Below are 18,280 nucleotides of genomic sequence, written 5' to 3'. Positions count from 1 at the left end.
AAAGGGAGAAACAATTCTAGAATTTGAGAGCAGCAACCAAAATAGCCAATTAGGTGAATCAAATGGCCCTTCAGCTGCTTTTTCTTTTCTCCATCTCTGACCTGGAGCTAATTCCAAGAACACTAATAATTGGTCCCTATTCGGTCAGCTACCACTTGCCTTATGGGCAAAATCCTCAACTGATATTTGCAGTACCCACATGCACCTCCTATTAAGATCCAAATAGGTCCCTCAAAACTTCTCCACAGGATTAATCAATACCCCAAAATAAAGAGGCCCTTCAAGGCATTAAACCAATAACATAAGGCCCAGGGCCTCATTACCCCCTGCACCAGTCAGTGCAACACTCGCATTTTACCTGTGAAGAAACCAAATAGTTGTGGACGGAGGCTTGTCTAGGACCTGCGAGCCATAAACAGTGTTGTCATCCCTCAACACCCTGTTGCCCCAATCCCTACGCTTCACTAGCCTCCATCCCTACTGAGAGCAAAATTTTTGGTGTGATTTAATTTCTGTAGTGCTTTTTTAAAGTATCCCAGTAGATAAGTCAATATAGTATCTTTCTGTATTTACTTGGGAAGGCCAGCAATATACCTTTACAGGAATGCCCCAGGGTTTCACTGAAAGCCCTTCTTATTTCTCACAAACTTCATTTATTTATTTATTTTTTGCCACACCAGGCAGCTTGCGGGATCTTAGCTCCCCCACCAGGGTTGGAACCCGTGCCCCCTGCAGTGGAAGCACAGAGTCCTAACCACTGGACCACCAGGGAAGTCCCCTCACAAAATTTAAAGGCTGATCTGGGACTTCCCTGGTGGCACAGTGGTTAAGAATCCGCTTGCCAATGCAGGGGACACGGGTTCGAGCCCTGGTCCGGGAAGATCCCGCATGCTGCGGAGCAACTAAGCCCATGCACCACAACTACTGAGCCTGCGCTCTAGAGCCCGCGAGCCACAAATGCTGAAGCCCCCACACCTAGAGCCCATGTTCCACAGCAAGAGAAGCCACTGCAAGGAGAAGCCTGCCTACCGCAATGAAGAGTAGCCCCCGCTCATCGCAACTAGAGAAAACCCACACACAGGAATGAAGACCCAACACAGCCAAACAAAAAAACAAACAAATAAAAGGCTGATCTAGATGATATCAAGTTCTCTGGAGGCTCCACTTTAATAGGATGTGTGGATGACTTAGTTCTCTGCTCCCCATCTTAAGCCTCCTCACAAGAAGAAAACACCCGTTTGCTGAAACTTCTAGCCAAAAAGGGGCATAAAGTCTCTAAGGAAAAAATTACAATTTGTTCAAATTCAAGTTTGATATTTAGGACATCTATTCTCAGAACAAGGACTGCATCTAGATCCAGACAGACTTCATGGAATCTTGAACTTCCCAAAGCCCCAAATCAAATGCAAACTGCAATGCTTTCTTGGATTGGCAGGCTATTTTCTCAGCTGGATTCCCCCAAATTTCCCTTACAGCCCAACCTTTATATCCCTTGTTAAAAACTACTAAACCTGACTCTTATCACCTGGGAAGATTCAGGTGACAGGACTTTCCAAATCTTAAAGGAAAATTTAATACCTTCCCCTGTCCTTGGACACCCCAATTATCAACTTCTTCTCTTCCTTTTTGTGTATGAAAAAAGAAGGGAATGCCCTTGGGGTACTCACCCAAAAGTATGGGATCACCACTGATGCATAGGGTATTACAGCCAACAACTAGAACCTGGAACCTGGGGATACCTCCTAACCCCCACCTCAGAGCTGTACCTGCTACTGCTCTCTTTGTAAAGACTGAAGAAATAGTCATGGGATCCTCTTTAACTATCTTTGTGCTAGATGCTGTTGAATCTCTTAACCCTCATCATAATCAACATTTTCCAGTAAGCCATCTCACCTCCTATGAAATTCTCCTGTTAACTGCCCCTTAAATCACTTTTCCTAGTTTAATAACTTTAACCCTGCTACTCTTCTCCCCTCTTTTACAGATGACACACACACACCCTACTCCCACCCCGTGACTGCTTATAGGAAATGCCCTTAGATAATGTTGACTTCTCATGGTTTACTGATGGTTCTTATTTAAAAGATGAACATGGTAACTATCGTGCTGGATATGCAATGTCAACTCTTCTTTAAGTAACTGAAGTGGCACCTTTGCCTTTGACTACTTTGGCCCAATAAGCCAAACTATGTGCACTCACATGGGCCTGTATCTTAGTCAAGGGCAAAACTGCCAACATGTACACTGACAGTAGCTATGCCTTTGGCGTGGCTCACAATTTGGCAACGTTATAGAAACAGCATGGCTTCCTTACTTTCAGCAGAGATCAAATTAAAAACAGCCTTTATGTTCAGGAATTATTAGAAACCATATTATTACCTGCTGCTTTGTCTATTATTAAGGTTCTGAGGCATGCTACGCTTGACTCTTTAGAAGCTAAAGGAAATCACCTTGTTAATATTTCCGCAAAAAAAAAAGCTGCCTTTTGGGACTCCCCTGGTGGTTCAGTGGTTAAGGCTCTGCGCTTCCAATGCAGGGGGCTCGGGTTCGATTCCTGGTCGGGGAACTAAGATCCTGAATGCTGCACAGCATGGCCCAAAAAAAAAAAAAAAAATGCTGCCCTCAAAGAGTTATTGTCCAAAGGAATTTGGACCCTTCTGAATGTTGGATCTGTCATCAGAAAACCCAATCTGTCCATGACAGCCATGACCCTTTAGTCTTCATCTCCACTGTGACAGCTAACTATAGCCACACCCCTTTGGATATTTTTCATCAAGTCAGAACTTCTACAACCAGATTCCTGTACTTTGCTTTGACCTCTTCCGTGTCATAGCTCTCAATGCAGCTAACCATACCTATTCCACCTGTACAGTTCTCAACACTAGGTTAGGTCTGCTTGCCATGGCAAAACAACTCCCTTCTGTATGGCCTTTGAGAACAAAGTCCACAGAACATGATGGTTTCTCCCTAACTGTTCACCAAACACCACTGACCCACTGCAAGGGCTAATAGAATAATCCCAATTAATGGCACTATTAATAATCAAACCCTAGCAGTAGTCTTACATGCACCACCTGATCTTATCTTTGTAACAAACGGGCCTCCTGATGGGCTTATGAATGTTTAGACAGTTGGCAGATTGGAGGCCAATGCTAGTTACTAGTATTTTTAACTGTCCCCTTGGACATTCATAATAAATCTGAAGTCTCCCATTGGTCCTGTCATTCATCTTCTCCATTAAACCTTCATTGCCACCTTAAATGGGAATTCCCAGGAGGTATACATGACTCTAGATTTGCTTTCATTGGAAGGGCACTTATTCATGCCAGTGAACAAATGAATAGAAATCTCTCTGGAGGAACTTCCCTGGCAGTTCAGTGGTTAAGGGAACTAAGACCCCACATGCTGCACAGCGTAGCCAAAAAAAAAAAAAAAAAAAAAAGAAGTCTCTCTGGAATTGGGAAAACTTGCTGATTCTACCAATAAGGCAATAGCAGCCCAATAACAATTACTTGACTCATAGGCCAGAGTAGTTTTGGATAATTGCTTAAATCTTAATTACCCAGCATTTGTGTGATTGCAGACATCACCTACTGTGCATGGATAAATTCTTCTGGAGAAGTAGAAACCCCATAGGCATACCTTAGATATATTTTGGGTTTGGTTCTAGACCACCGTAAGAATACGAATATTGCAATAAAACAAGTTACATAAATTTTGATTTCCCAGTGCATATAAAAGTTATGTTTAGGGCTTCCCTGGTGGCACAGTGGTTGATAGTCTGCCTGCCGATTCGGGGGACACGGGTTCGTGCCCCGGTCCGGGAAGATCCCACATGCTGTGGAGTGGCTGGGCCCGTGAGCCATGGCCACTGAGCCTGCACGTCCGGAGCCCGTGCTCTGCAAAGGGAGAGGCCACAGCAGTGAGAGGCCCGTGTACCGCAAAAAAAAAAAAAGTTATGTTTACACTATACTGTAGTATGTTCGGTGTACAATGGCATTATGTCTAAAAAACAATGTACATACCTTAATTAAAAAACACTTTATTGTAAAAGAATGTTAACCGTCGTCTGAGCCTTCAGCGAGTCATAATCTTTTTGCTGGTGGAAGGTTTGAAATATTGTGAGAATTACCAAAATGTGACATAGAGACACAAAATGAGCACATGCTGTCAGAAAAATGGTGCCAATAGACTTGGTCAATGCAGAGTTTCCATACACCTTCAAGTTGTAAAAAAAAAAACCTCTATATCTACTAAGCACAATAAAGTGAAGTGCAGTAAAATGAGGTATGCCTGTACATAAAGTTAGGGAACAAGCATATTGGCTACAACAAATTTCACTGACAATCCATGGTCCTTTGATTTGCTTTTGGCTTAAAATCCCAATTTTTAGTGGTCTTTTATTGATATAGAAATATTCAGTAATTTACACAATATTTTAAAAATTATTTTTATCAGTTTCTAAGTTACTATGTAAGATTTAACTTAATGTACCAGTTAATGGTCTATCAGAAGATTATATTCTTCTGCCTGGAAGTCTTCATTAAGAAAAAGGAGATTTTTGGGGGGGGAACTTCCCTGGTGTGCAGTGGTTAAGACTCTGCACTCCCAATGCAGGGGATCCAGGTTCGATCCCCGGTCAGGGAACTAGATCTCACATGCATGCTGTAACTAAGAGCTTGCATGCCACAATTCTAAGGAGCCCATATGCCGCAACTAAGGAGGCTGCCTGCTGCAACTAAGACCCAGCGCAACCAAAATGAATATTTTTAAAAAAGGAAAAGGACTTCCCTGGTGGTGCAGTGGTTAAGAATCTGCCTGCCAGTGTAAGGGACATGGGTTCGAGCCCTGGTCCGGGAAGATCCCACATGCCACGGAGCAACTAAGTCCGTGTGCCACAACTACTGAGCTCTGCGCTCTACAGCCCGTAAGCCACAACTACTGAGCCCACGTGCCACAACTACTGAAGCCTGTGCGCCTAGAGCCTGTGCTCTGCAACAAGAGAAGCTACCACAATGAGAAGCCCGCGCACCGCAACGAAGAGTAGCCCCTGCTCACTGCAACTAGAGAAAGCCTGTGTGCAGCAACAAAGACCCAACACAGCCAAAATTAAATAAATAAAATAAATTGATTTAAAAAAAGGATATTTTTTGATGTTTTATAATACAATAATATCAAAACAAAACTCATTTAAAAAAAACTTGTTTTATTATGGAAAATTTCAAAACTACAGAAAAATAAAGAGAATAGTATAATTTAAAAAAAAGAGAGAGAACTGACCAACAAAGATGAAAATGCAGCAAATAAATGAAAAGTGATAATGCTGGGAGTGAAACTGGAATTGAGTATAAATGGAGTTACAGAAGAACTAGCTAAATGGGGGAATGTTGACACTGCCGCTGTTCAGGAGACTAGATCTGCAGCCAGAGGAACCTGTTGAAGGGGAACTGATCAACAGAAATGAGGAAAGACCCAACACAGTCAAAAATAAATAATAAATAAATAAATAAATTTTTTAAAAAGTGGAAAGGATACAATGTTGCAAGCTGATCCAAATTTATAAAGGTGTATGACAGTTCACCAAGGCATTGAAAAAATGCTCGTTCTATTATTTGTAAATTATACAACGAAAAGAAGAAGCAAGCATTCTTCAGACTACTCTTGGAAAGTTTTTACAAATAAAACACTTTAGGGAATTCCTTGGCGGTCCAGTGGTTAGGACTCCGAGCTTCCACTGCAGGGGGCACGGTTTGATTCCTGGTTGTGGAATTAAGATCCTGCAGGCCACACGGAGTGCCCAAAAAAAAAAAAAAAAAAGTTAAAAAAACCCCACTTTAACGCAGACATAGAGAATGGACTTGAGGACATGGGGAGGGGGAAGGGTAAGCTGGGATGAAGTGATAGAGTGGCATGGACATATATACAACTACCAAATGTAAAGTAGATAGCTAGTGGGAAGCAGCTGCATAGCACAGGGAGATCAGCTCGGTGCTTTGTGACCATCTAGAGGGGTGGGATAGGGAGGGTGGGAGGGAGACGTAAGAGGGATGGGATATGGGGATATATGTATACATATAGCTGATTCACTTTGTTATACAGCAGAAACTAACACAACATTGTAAAGCTACAATAAAGATGTTAAAAAAAAACCCACGTTAATGCTTAAGTTTTCTAATAAGCTATAGAACACAAAATAAATATCATTTTTTGTATTGTTTTAATTTCCCAATACACTTTTTTTTTTGGTGTGGGGAGAATTAGCTCACCTTTTAATTGAGAGTGTGAGAAGGAAAGAGTAAACATGTTAACTTTAGCAGCAAGAATGCTGGTCTAAGGATTATGAAAGGCAAGTTGGCTTTTATCCCATTTGATGCCAATATATGTGTATACAAGTCATAATCCACAAGGAGTGTTTAAGGGCAAAAATGTAGCTTCTTAGCATACAAAAGCTAATGAGCATTTGAAAAATATTTGAACTTGGAAATTAAATAAAACCTTAGTAACAGGGCTGTGTGCGAGTCTGGTGATATCTGCTCAAGGATGGCCCTATGCTGGCACCAGAAGAACATTGCTTGTCTAGGTGTTTTTATACTGCAGAGCTGGTTGGAAGACAGGTTACAACTGGAAAAGCCAAAGAAAAGCTTCCATTAACTTCATCTTATTTTAGGGTTCTGGTTCTTGGAACGCTTCAGCTTCCATCTAAGAATGTTGGTCTGTGTCTTCCAAACGGAGAATATTTTTCTTGATTGAGCTTTTCTTTTTCTTTTTATTTTATCTCCACCACTTTATGAGCTCTTTCAGCCCATCACTTTTTACAGAAATCCTGGAAGAGGACCACCACAATTACTATTCTGACCATCAGTGCACAAGCTGAGCCGATGGCCAGAGCAAGGAAGTGGATCTCAGAGACACGTACAGTGTGCACGATGCTGAGCCAGATCTCCCCTATCAGCACATCAACATCACGTGGGTTCTTCACCTTGCAGGTTTATGTCCCACTGTCATCAAACTGCAGCTTACAGAGGATGATGGAGACATCATACCGGCTCGGGGTTCCCATCCCAGACCACCCGGTCCTTGAAACGCCCACTCACGGGTTTGAAGGGATCCACATGGTAGTCGAAAACAAACTGCTCAGACACCCCCACCTCCAGGTCACTGTTAGTGCATCAGCCATAGGGGCAAAGCTGGAGAAAGTGCACAGAAGATAAAGAGAATTAAATTGTCCTGTTCTTGCGTTTAGAGAGTGTACCATAAAGCTCAGGGAATTTTATTCTCTCTTTTTTTTTTTTTGTTTGGTACGCGGGCCTCTCACTGTTGTGGCCTCTCCCGTTGCGGAGCACAGGCTCCGGACGCGCAGGCTCAGCGGCCATGGCTCACGGGCCCAGCCGCTCCGCGGCATGTGGGATCTTCCCGGACCGGGGCACGAACCCGTGTCCCCTGCATCGGCAGACGGACTCTCAACCACTGCGCCACCAGGGAAGCCCAGGGATTTTTATTCTTAAGAATAAAAATTCTCGGGAGTTCCCTGGCAGTCCAGTGGTTAGGACTCCATGCTTTCACTGCCGAGGGCCTGGGTTCGATCCCTGGTCTGGGAACTAAGATCCCACAAGCTGTGTGGCGCAGCCAAGGAAAAAAAAACGAATAAAGATTCTCAGGAGTCACATGTAACTAAAGACTCTGAGAATAGAAAATTTGATTAAATCACGTAGTAATCAAATACAAAGATTACTAAAAAAACAATACAGCTCCAGTCAATCCTTGTCTAAAATATATTATCAAGCACCTGTGAGCAACCCTAAATTGTACTGAAAACCACAGTACACTTAGGCCCTAGAGGGAAAGTCAGAAGCAAACCTTGATAATGCTTCCTGTCACTCCTTCACCCTAAGATTTTGAATGTCTGTGCTCTTCATAAATGAGACTTTATAAAAGCTGCTTTTAAATTTCAGACGTTGGATCACAGTAAATTCAGTGTGAAATAATCCACTGTGGGATAAAAGTTCACAGGGGTGACAAATGGAGTTAAGGGAGTCTCTGGTGCCTTCCTTCTGAGAAATACTACACCCACAGTTACAGTGGATGGCTAGCACCTCAGAAGGCTACACTTCCTCTGTATACAAGTGAAACTGCCTCAAGGAAACAGAAGCTTTTTTTCTGAAGTGATTAGTATGAGTACCACACCTAAGACTTAAATAACAGGTTCTAACCCCTCCAGGTGGAGTGAAGAAAGGCAGTGGCTTAGAGCAGGGACAGAGCCCCAGGGCAACCCTTTCAGAGTGGTAGCTGAAGATAGTAGGATTTCTGGTTCTCTTTTCCCTTCATCTAAAGCTGCACTGTGTGATAACGGGGCCATTTAGCCACATAGGCTTGTTGAACACTGGAAATGTGGCTAGTATGACTGAGGACCTGACTTTTTACTTTGTCAAGTACACAACATAACATTTACCATCTTAAACATTTGTAAGTTCAGTAGTGTTAAGTACATTTGGTATTGTGCAACCAATCTCTATAGTTCATTTTTATCTTGAAAACCTGAAACTCTCTGCTTATTAACAACTTCCCATTTCCTGCCTCCCCCCAGTGTCTGGCAGCATCACCATTCTAATTTCTGGCTCTATGAATCTGACTACTTTTGATACTTCATGTAAGTGGAATCACACAATACTTGTCTTTTTGTGACTGGCTTATTTCACGTAGCATAAGGTCCTCAAATTCATGTTCCAGAATTTCCTCCCTTTGTAAAAAGGCTGAGTAATATTCCCTTGTCTGTATATACCACATTTTGTTTATTCATTCATCTGGCAATGGACACTTGGGTTGCTTCCAACTTTTGACTATTGTAAATAATGCTGCTATGAACATTGGTGTACAACTATCTCTTGAGACTGTGCCTTCAATTCTTTCAGTTACATATCCAGAAAACAGAACTGCTGGATCATATGGTAATTCTTTTTAAATTTTTTCCACAGCAGCTGCAACATTTTACATTCCTATCAGCAACACACAGAGTTCCAATTTCTCCACATCCCTGCCTTAATGTGAATTTAAAACTCATAATTCAGTTATGGAAAAACCTTTAAGTATGTTTGGAACAACATGGATATAGGAATCTGCTTTTTCAACTCTAAATTTTATGAAATCTAAATATACATTAAGTATTCCTAATAAAAATTAAAATTCCTGACTTAAAAAAATATATGGAGATGTGCTGTAGGTGGAAGACACACACCAGGCTTCAAAGAATAAAAAAAGAACATAAAATGTCTCATTGATAATGTTATATATTGACTACATACGAGATATTTTGGATATGTTGATCCAAATAAAACTATTAAAATTAATATTACCTGTGCTTTTACTTTTGTAAATGTGGCTACTAGAAAAAATTTAAATTACATTTGCAGCTCACATTATATTTCTATTGGACAGCACTGCTATAGAGGTAGCTACTACCACTCGTACCACATAATGAAAGGCATCAGATTCTGGAAGACAAGCTCCTTCTGCAGTCCAAATTGTTTTAAGTCAAGCAAGCCCTTTTTTTCTTTTTTTTTAAAATAAATTTATTTATTTACTTTTGGCTGCGCTGGGTTTTCGTTGCTGCGCGCGGGCTTTCCTTAGTTGCGGCGAGTGGGGGCTACTCTTCGTTGCGCTGCAGGGGCTTCTCATTGCAGTGGCTTCTCTTCTTGTAGCACATGGGCTTCAGTAGTTGTGGCACACGGGCTCAGTAGTTGTGGCTTGCAGGCTCTAGAGCTCAGGCTCAGTAGTCATGTCGCACAGTCTTAGTTGCTCCGCCCGCACCAGGGTTCGAACCCGTGTCCCCTGCATTGGTAGGTGGATTCTTAACCACTGCGCCACCAGGGAAGTCCTCAAGCAAGCCTTTTTCAACCTCTCTTCTGCCCTTGACATCTATATGTATCTTTCTTTTACTACAGGAGGATTACCTGAATGAAAATTTCTATCCACTGTTACTGTGAAAAGCTGGGCTATTATACTTAGTCCCTCAGTGACTATCTGGGGTCCAGGCTTGAGTATCCTATATTCTCTGTTTTGTTGGTGTATCATAGCCTGATGCCTTCCATTACAGTATCAATTAACTCCTGTGCCTGCGTCATGGCTGGGGGCTGTGTGACAACACCACACCACAGAAAGCTCAGGAGATGTGTCCATGTGTTTGCAGAGTTGAAAGAGGCATTTTCATTTCTTCTTCTTCGACTTGACAGTGCTTCCTTGACACAACTTCTCCTCCTGTATCTTTGTGATTCTTACCCACTTACAGCTTACTTCCACTCTGAAAGCAGTCAGGAATCTTACTTTTGTCTATGTGATGACAAAATAGTGGGGCAGGACCTAGACCAGGTGTGGTCACTTTCAGTGACTGTGGCTACAATCCCAGAGGGATGGAGGGGAGGGGAGGGGGGGCTATGGCGGGGCCCCAGGAAGGAACCCTGAAATGTCAGGTAGGGAAGATCCAGAAGCTGGAATTGAGGCAGAAGAGCTGTTGTGACTAGAGCTGTTGCTCTTGACTACACGTCTTCTCATTTCTGTTGCTCATACTGGGGTCACTCTAGATACAATAACCATCACCCCAGTTCAAAGCAAAAATAATCCTTCTCCCTAAAGGGTAAATTGGGCATAAGCTTTTTTTTTTAATGTTTTTTAAAAAATTTATTTATTTGGCTATATCAGGTCTTAGTTGCGGCACATGGGCTCTTCATTGTGGCGTGAAAGCTCCAGAATGCACAGGCTTAGCTGCCTCACAGCTTGTGAGATCTTAGTTCCCCGACCAGGGATCAAACCTGTGTCCCCTGTATTGGAAGGTGGATTCTTAACCACTGGACCACCAGGGAAGTCCCTGGGCATAAGCTTTTTTTAAATAAAATTTTTATTTTGGAATAATTTTAAGTCTACAGATAAGTTGCAAAGATAGTACAGGGAGCTCCTGTATACCCTTTACTTTTTTTTTCCTGTATTTAATGTCTATATAACCATGTCACATTTGTCAAGACTAAGAAATTCACATTGGTATAATACTCTTAATTAACCTATAGACTTTAGTCTGATTTTACCGTTTATGTCCTTCTACCGTTCTAGAATCCAAACCACAATCCCACATGGCATTTAGCATACAAGCCTTTCATATACCAAGATCTTGCCCCATTTTATCATTCACATTAATGTTTGTTTTGATTTCTCGTTAGAGTATAGGCTCTAAAGTTTTGTATGGTTATGTATAATTCATAAATATAAGTTTATTCATACTGGTGATGCCCACCAAAGACTACCGAAACATAGTTATGGTCAAACAATGAAGGGTTAACTGCTATAGTGAGGGAGACCTGACACTATGCGCAACCATGCATCTCAGGAAATGGGTGTTAAAGAGGGCTTATTATATAGTGCTTGGGCTTGTGTTAGGTGATTTGGGGGCAGGCCCAAGGAAACAGGGGTCTGCTCTGGTGCTGTCAGAAAGCGGGGCAATTCAGTGATTCGCTTAATAGTTTTTATCTGGAAAGCAAGAAAAATGGATCATCACTGAAGCAATAGTCATTCATGTTAGCTAGGGAAGGGATGTTTGGTCATCTTTTTGTGGTTGCAGTGTCCATCTGTTTAGGCACGATTAGTCTTATTTTCTTCACCTTCCATCTCGTCAGAGACCTCATCTGACATCAAAATTCCATGACGTCGCTTATGTGTATCAGGGCATTCAGGCCAGCTACCAACGGTGGCTCTGGGGGCTCCTTTACTTCTTAGAGCTGAACCTGATCATAATTAAGATGGAAAGCAAAAGGAGATTGCTTAGCAGTTTTTACTACAGGATATGACAACTGTTGGAAACTGACACTGCTAATTCGACACTGTACATGTGCTTAACAAATAACTCGTCGCCAAGGGCTGGAAAGTTCGATCTGTCTTTTTCAGAGCAGAAACACGGCTGGTTTGGATGTAGCAGGAACTCAAATGACACTGAACTGGCGTACGTGTTTCTTCCAGAAGTGAAGGTCTTAGTGGTGGCATCCTCTGCCCCAGCACTTTGTCTCTGAGGACCAGGCCTGAACCGAAAGCCCTGCGGACCTGAAGCAAGGGTCACCAATCCCCTGGGGCCGCTACCAGTCCCTATCCTGTTAGGAACCCGGCCACACAGCAGGAGGTGAGCGGCAGGCAACGAAACTTCATCTGCTGCTCCCCATCGCTCACATTACCGCCTGAACCATCGCTGGAATTACTGCCAGAACCATCCCCCCCACCACTCGCATTACCGCCTGAAACTCCACCCCCCCCAATTGTCTTAAACAGTCCCTGGTGCCAAAAAGGTTGGGGACCACTGGTCTGAAGGAACAAGCCGAGGGAGCCAGGCGAGGTCCCGTGACCCTGCGGAGCAGCGACCCAAGACCCGACAGCACAGCCTGCGGCCGCTCCTCAAGTTCTGCCTCTAGAGCCGCCATTAACGGTCTCCGCTGTTCCCGGTTCCCTCCCTCCTTCTCAACAGGAAATGAGTCTCATTTCCTTCTACCACGCTGGTCTTCAATCCAGGCGTCGTCTGGGCTCACTGTTTGGGGGACTCTCCCAGTCAGCAACTTTAGAAGCTCAGGCGTGCCTCACAAGCCCTTCCCTACCCCCGAGGAGGGATCACGTAGATCCCTCGCCTCCCGTCCCAGCAACGCCCGGCTCCGCAAGCCCCGGCCCCGCCCTGCGCCTGGCCGACCAATCCCCGGCTCCGCTCCGGACGCGTCACAATGGCGCCCTCGTGGCCCCGACCCCGGACGCCCTCCTCGGAGACCCCGCCCCGGCGCGGTCTTTGCGTCCTTCCGGCTCGCTTTCGGAAGTAGGATTGCGCCGCGTCTTCCTGGAGAAGAAGGTGGGGTTTGGCGAGAACCCGGAAGCGGGGCGGGGGCGCGGGTTCCTGGGGCTGTAGTTCCCTAATGCTTGGGCACAGGACCGACAGGGGGCAGAACACGCCGAGAGCCGAAGGGCTTTCGGAGGCGATGCATGCGCACGACGTGCGGGAGTTGTAGACTCCGGCCAGCCGAGCTCCTGACCACGCCCCTCGGAAGCCTCGCCCAGGGGTTTCCATGGTGATGTTAAACCAGCCTCAACTGCGACTGCAGAATTCGCCGCGTTTCACCCTCCTCTAGTTTCGCAGAGGGGTAGGGACGACCGAGGTGCCGGATGTGGAGAAGAGCAGGAGCATGGAGACTCAGAACCCTAAGTGAAGGGTGGGACGGGGGCGGGACAGAAGGGGACGAGTTTGGGGAAAATCCCTTTTTTAGGGCAGGGATGTCTGGGAGTCCTGGACGGGTCCGCATCCTAGGACCCGGGGGTATGAGAGGTCTGCGCCAACATGTAGGGACACCTTTAAGGGTGTAAACGTGGTTGGAAGAAAGCTCTTTTTACTTTAGTTTGTTTTATTTCTTAAGGCAGTACATTCACATAGTTAAAGACTCACAAACTTGCAGAAGGCTTTATTACTCAGAAAATTTTCTCCTACCCATTTCCTGTACTCTGAGGAAATGTTTTCAAACCTTTGAATTTTTCTTCTCCAGAAGTTTTATTTCTTCCTTTTGTATCTGCATCTCTTCTCTGTATTTTTCCTTCATCAGCTTCACTAAATTTGAATACTTCAATCTGAAATATTTCCTGATTGATTTCCTTTGCCTCCTGGTCACACTTTGCTGCAGCATGTGTGTAGTCAGCCATTTGCTCTTCTCTTTTTCTAGTCATACCCTTGACTACATTTTGCACTGGTTCCTTTTTGACATCTCATTTTGGAATGAGCCTGAATTCAGCAGGTTGTGGGAGTGGGTCCAGGGCTTTGTCTCACGCTCTCACATTTTTCTTTATTATAAAGATTTGATTGTAGTTATGTTTTCCCACTTTAAAAATATGACATATACGAGATATATTGTAAAACATATCTCGAAGGTGTAAAGAATACAACTCAATCCGGGATCTGTGTATCCACCACTAATCTTAAGATGTAGTACTCTACCCTGTCCCCTTTCCCATTAGATCTGAACACTGCTCTTAGTGGTCATAAAGGGAGGAATAGTAGGAATGAAGCTGTCCTCACAGTGCTTGTAGTCTGCTATATAGCATGTGGGCTAGTTTCAAACAAGGTGTAATTCTCTTAGAACTTGTTTCCTCCTCCCCTGTAACATGGCATAATCTTAGGCTTAAAGGGAGGCTGTATGTGAAGCTTGGGCAGTTGGTACAGTGATTGCTGACTGGTATTTCTGTATTTGGGAGGGATTTATCAACGGCTTTCTTGACTCTTGATTGAAAGTGTTCCTTTTTCCTAAGATCTGTTACCAGTAAAGCTGCATTCATCTGTGACTGTGGATCTATAGAGTTGGGAGGGAAACTTTATGGGAAGACACAAGCTAAGAGATAATAGGCTCTTTTATGTGGAAACCTTGACCTTTTGTGGGTTTTTTTGTTGTTGTTGTTGTTAATGTTGGTACCTGGCATATAAGTGAACCAATAAAAGACTCCTGGATGTAAAAAACAAAGAAAGAAATAGAACTCCACCTTTTTTCTTATGACCCTTTGTGTGATCCCGATCATCACAGCTCCCCTCATCATTGTCTTGGATTTTATGTTTGTCAATTACTTGCTTTTCTTTATAATTTGATTAAAATTGTATCCCACAGAAAAATGTATTGAATAGTTTTGCATGTCTTTGGATTCTGTATATGTTGTTTTCATACTTTATGTTTTCTTCTGTGCCTTTCTTTAGTTAAGACCTAGTGTTAACCTTGTCTTTACTTAAGACCTTGTCTTAACCTTGTCTGTTGTCTTCACAGGAGTATTCCAAGACCAAGCGTAAAGCTCGAACCCATGTCCCCTGCATTGGCAGGTGGATGCTTAACCCCTGCGCCACCAGGGAAGTCCCAATTTTTGCTGTTTTACAGTATTCCATTTAGTAAGTGGTCAACAACTTATTTCTCCAGTGTTCTGTTAAGTGACTTATATGTAGGTTGTTTCCAGTTTTTGGTATTATAAACAGTGATGCTTTGAGTCAGCACATATCTTCTGGGGCACATGTGCCAGACTTAGTATTGGGTTCTATACATGTAATACAATGTCATGTCATTGCATGAGGGATATTGCTCTACTGTTCTTTTTTTATGTTTTTGGGTTTGGTATAAGGGTGTACCTGACCTCATTAAATGAGTTGGGGCAGTGTTTCCTCCTCTTCCACTTTCTGAAAGATATTGTTTAAAGTTGGTTTTAATTCTTCTCTAAATATTTGGCATAACTTTTCAGCAAAACCATGTGGTCTAGAGATTTTGGGGAGAGTTTTTAAATTCAATTTTAAATTTATTATTTATTTATTTAAAAAATCTAAGTACAGTCACTATTATATGTTTACAGCTCATTTTTAAATGAATTTATTTATTTGTTTTTGGCTGTGCTGGGTCTTTGTTGCTGCATGCGGGCTTTCTCTGGTTGCAGCAAGCAGGGGCTACTCTTCGTTGTGGTGGGTGGGCTTCTCATTGTGGTGGCTTATTTTGTTGCGGAGCACGGGCTCTAGGCGTGTAGACTTCAGTAGTTGTGGCACACAGGCTTCAGTGGTTGTGGCGCACAGGCTTAGTTGCTCCGTGGCATGTGGGATCTTCCCGGACCAGGGCTTGAACCCATGTCCCCTGCATTGGCAGGCAGATTCTTAACCACTGCGCCACCAGGGAAGTCTGCAAATTCAATTATTTAATAGTTATAGGGCTGTTCAAATTATCTATTTCATATTGGGGGAGCTGTGGTTGTAGCTTTTTGAGGAGTTGGTACATTTCATCTAAGTTGCCAAATTTATGTGAGTAGAGTTCTTTATAGTTTTCCCATATTACCCTTTGAGGTTGTTTTGCCAAAATTGGAGTATTTTCGGTCATTATTTGTTCGGATACTTTCCAGGACCACACTCTTTTTTTTCCCTCCTGGGATCCCATGATGTGAACGTTAGCTCTTTTGTTATAGTCCCACAGGTTCTGGAGGCGTTGTTCACTTTTGATGCTCTATTTTCTCTCTCATTCAGATTGGATAATTTCTATTGTTCTTTATTCAAGTTCTCTGACATTCCCCCCTCTGTTGGCTCCATTCTGCTTTTGAGCCCATCTAGTGAGTTTTTAATTTTGGTAATTACATTTTTCAGTTCTAGAATTTTTACTTGGGTCTTTAAATCTTCTGTTTCTTTGATGAGTTGTACCTTTTCACTTGTTTCAAACACGTTCATAATTGCTCATTGAAGCATTTTTGTGATGGCTGCTTTAAACTCCTTGTCAGATATTCCAAATATTAGTGTTCATGTCTTCTGGTTTCCTTTGTTTTTTTTTTTTGTTTGTTTGTTTTTGCCACGCCACGTGGCTTGTGGTGTCTAGTTCCCTGATCAGGGATCAAACCTAGGCCCCCTGCAGTGGGAGTGTAGAGTCTTATCCACTGCACCACCAGGGAAGTCCCTGATGATTTTTTTTGATACTGGACACTTTCAGCATTTTCATGAGACTCTGGCTCTTACCCAAATCTGCTCTTTTTAGCAGGTTTTCTCTGACACCACACTGGCAAAGGAAAGGGAGATGCTACCTCATTACTGCCAGGTAGGGTGGAAGTTCAGGTTCTCCATTCGGCTTCTGTTGACTGTCTGGGGATGGGCAATGGGAGAGGTGCCTCATTCTAGGGAACTGGGGCGGCTGTCAGGTTCTCTACTGGACCTTCAATGACAGCAGCTTGGCTGGGAGGGTGAGATGTGTGTGTTGCAGTCTGGTGAGGGGAAGTCTAGGCTTCCTGTTGGGCCTTGGCTGACATGGGTGAGGGTGGCATCACACTTTTTTTCTGTGGAGCTTGGCTGGAGTAGGGTAGTTATTGTCTAAAAGTTTTGTCTTACAAGGCTGCCCCTTTCCTCATCCTTTGGCTCAGAAGAGCAGGCTTCTCTTAGCACCCATTGATGTTTTCATACTGCTGCCTTCTCAAACACCCAGTGTAGAATACATGAGGCAAAAAGAAAACCCAGGAGCCCAATGTCATGTCATTTCTTGGGCCCCAAGATCCCTTCTTGGTCTGCTGTTTTCTCTCTACCTTGTTATGTTTATTTATATAATATTCAGGATGTTTAGCTGTATTTAATGGGAGGAATATGAAGCACACCTTCTTTATCTTGTCCTGAACTGGAAGGTTTGCCTTCGGTTTTGAAAGGTATTTTTGCTCTCTCTGAAATTAGAGTCTGACAGTTTTTTCTTTCAGGACTTTAAAGATGTCATTCCACAGTCTTCTCTGTTGTATTGTTTCCAGTGAGAAATTTGATGTCATCCTTATATATGTTCTTTATTTAACATGTCTGTTTTTCTGGCTAAGATTTTTTTAAAATCACTTGTTTTGAGCAATTTGATTCTGATGTTATTTGGTGTCTTTTTTTTTTGTGTTTCTTTAGGTTAGGGTTCATTGAGCTTCTTGGAACTGTAGGTTTATAGGTTTTTTTAAGTGTGGAAAGTTTTAGGCCATCGTTTTGTTACCGAACAGAGTTCGTGTGCCTGATGCACAGTGAGGCCAAACAAATCAAAATGTTGGCGTTTGGAGCAGGGAAAGGTTTATTGCAGGACCAAGCAAGGAGAACGGGTGGCTAATGCTCAAAAGCCCTGAACTTCCCTATGGTTTTAGGGGAGAAGTTTTTATAGGCAAAATTTGGGTGAGGGCTGCAGGGTGTGTGACTTTTTTGATTGGTTGGTGGTGAGGTAGCATAGCTGAAATTCAGTGTTTGTGCGCTGGTACCGAACTGAATCTTGGAGACAGAGTTTTGGGCAAAGTACAAAAGAATAGCTTTATTGCTTTGCCAGGCAAAGGGGGCCACAGCAGGCTAATGCTCTCAAAACTGTGTGTCCAACCCAGAGGTGGTAGTGAGGAGTTTTATAGTAATGGTTCACAGAGGAGGGCGTGATCAGCTTGTGGACGTTCTTCTCATTGGTTGGTGGTGAGGTAATTGGGAGTCAGCATCATCAAACTTCTGGTTCCAACCCGTCTGGGGTCTACGTGCTTGTGGGCAGCATACCATTAACTTCTTCCACCTGGTGGGGGTTTTGGTATCTGCAAAACAGCTCAAAGATATTGTTACGTGTATCCCTTGATGGGGAACCAGGACCCTGCCCCAAGGCTGCACTATTGTTTCTTGACTGCTCCTCCTCTTGTCTGAATCCCCTCCCTTCCCTGATTAGCAGTTGTTTGAACCTGCCCTTTGGAACTCAGGGAAGGTCATGGAGGCTGAATGAAGCCTATTTCCTACAAATAAGAAATG

The 18,280-nt window shown here is 43.3% G+C and overlaps 1 protein-coding gene, 1 non-coding gene and 1 pseudogene across 2 annotated transcripts in view; 2 read left to right on the top strand and 1 right to left on the bottom strand.

Moving 5' to 3' along the window:
- Positions 1–6,699: 6,699 nt before the first annotated feature.
- LOC137208481 (myelin protein zero-like protein 2 pseudogene) lies at positions 6,700–7,255 on the bottom strand (annotated as a pseudogene).
- A 5,639-nt stretch (positions 7,256–12,894) lies between these two features.
- Positions 12,895–18,280, top strand: part of LOC137209339 (uncharacterized) — a 99,120-nt gene continuing 93,734 nt past the window's right edge. The window contains exon 1 of the mRNA XM_067710935.1: positions 12,895–13,220. The gene's annotated coding sequence lies outside the window, so the exon portion shown is untranslated. The remainder of the gene's footprint in view (positions 13,221–18,280) is intronic.
- LOC137209560 (small nucleolar RNA SNORA61) lies at positions 13,992–14,121 on the top strand. The gene has a single exon (XR_010936103.1). It is a non-coding gene; the product is annotated as a small nucleolar RNA SNORA61 (small nucleolar RNA).

Source organism: Pseudorca crassidens, chromosome 16 (genome assembly GCF_039906515.1).
Source record: "Pseudorca crassidens isolate mPseCra1 chromosome 16, mPseCra1.hap1, whole genome shotgun sequence".
In the NCBI taxonomy this organism is placed as follows: Eukaryota; Metazoa; Chordata; class Mammalia; order Artiodactyla; family Delphinidae; genus Pseudorca; species Pseudorca crassidens.
This window is presented reverse-complemented; position numbering and strand designations above follow the sequence as displayed.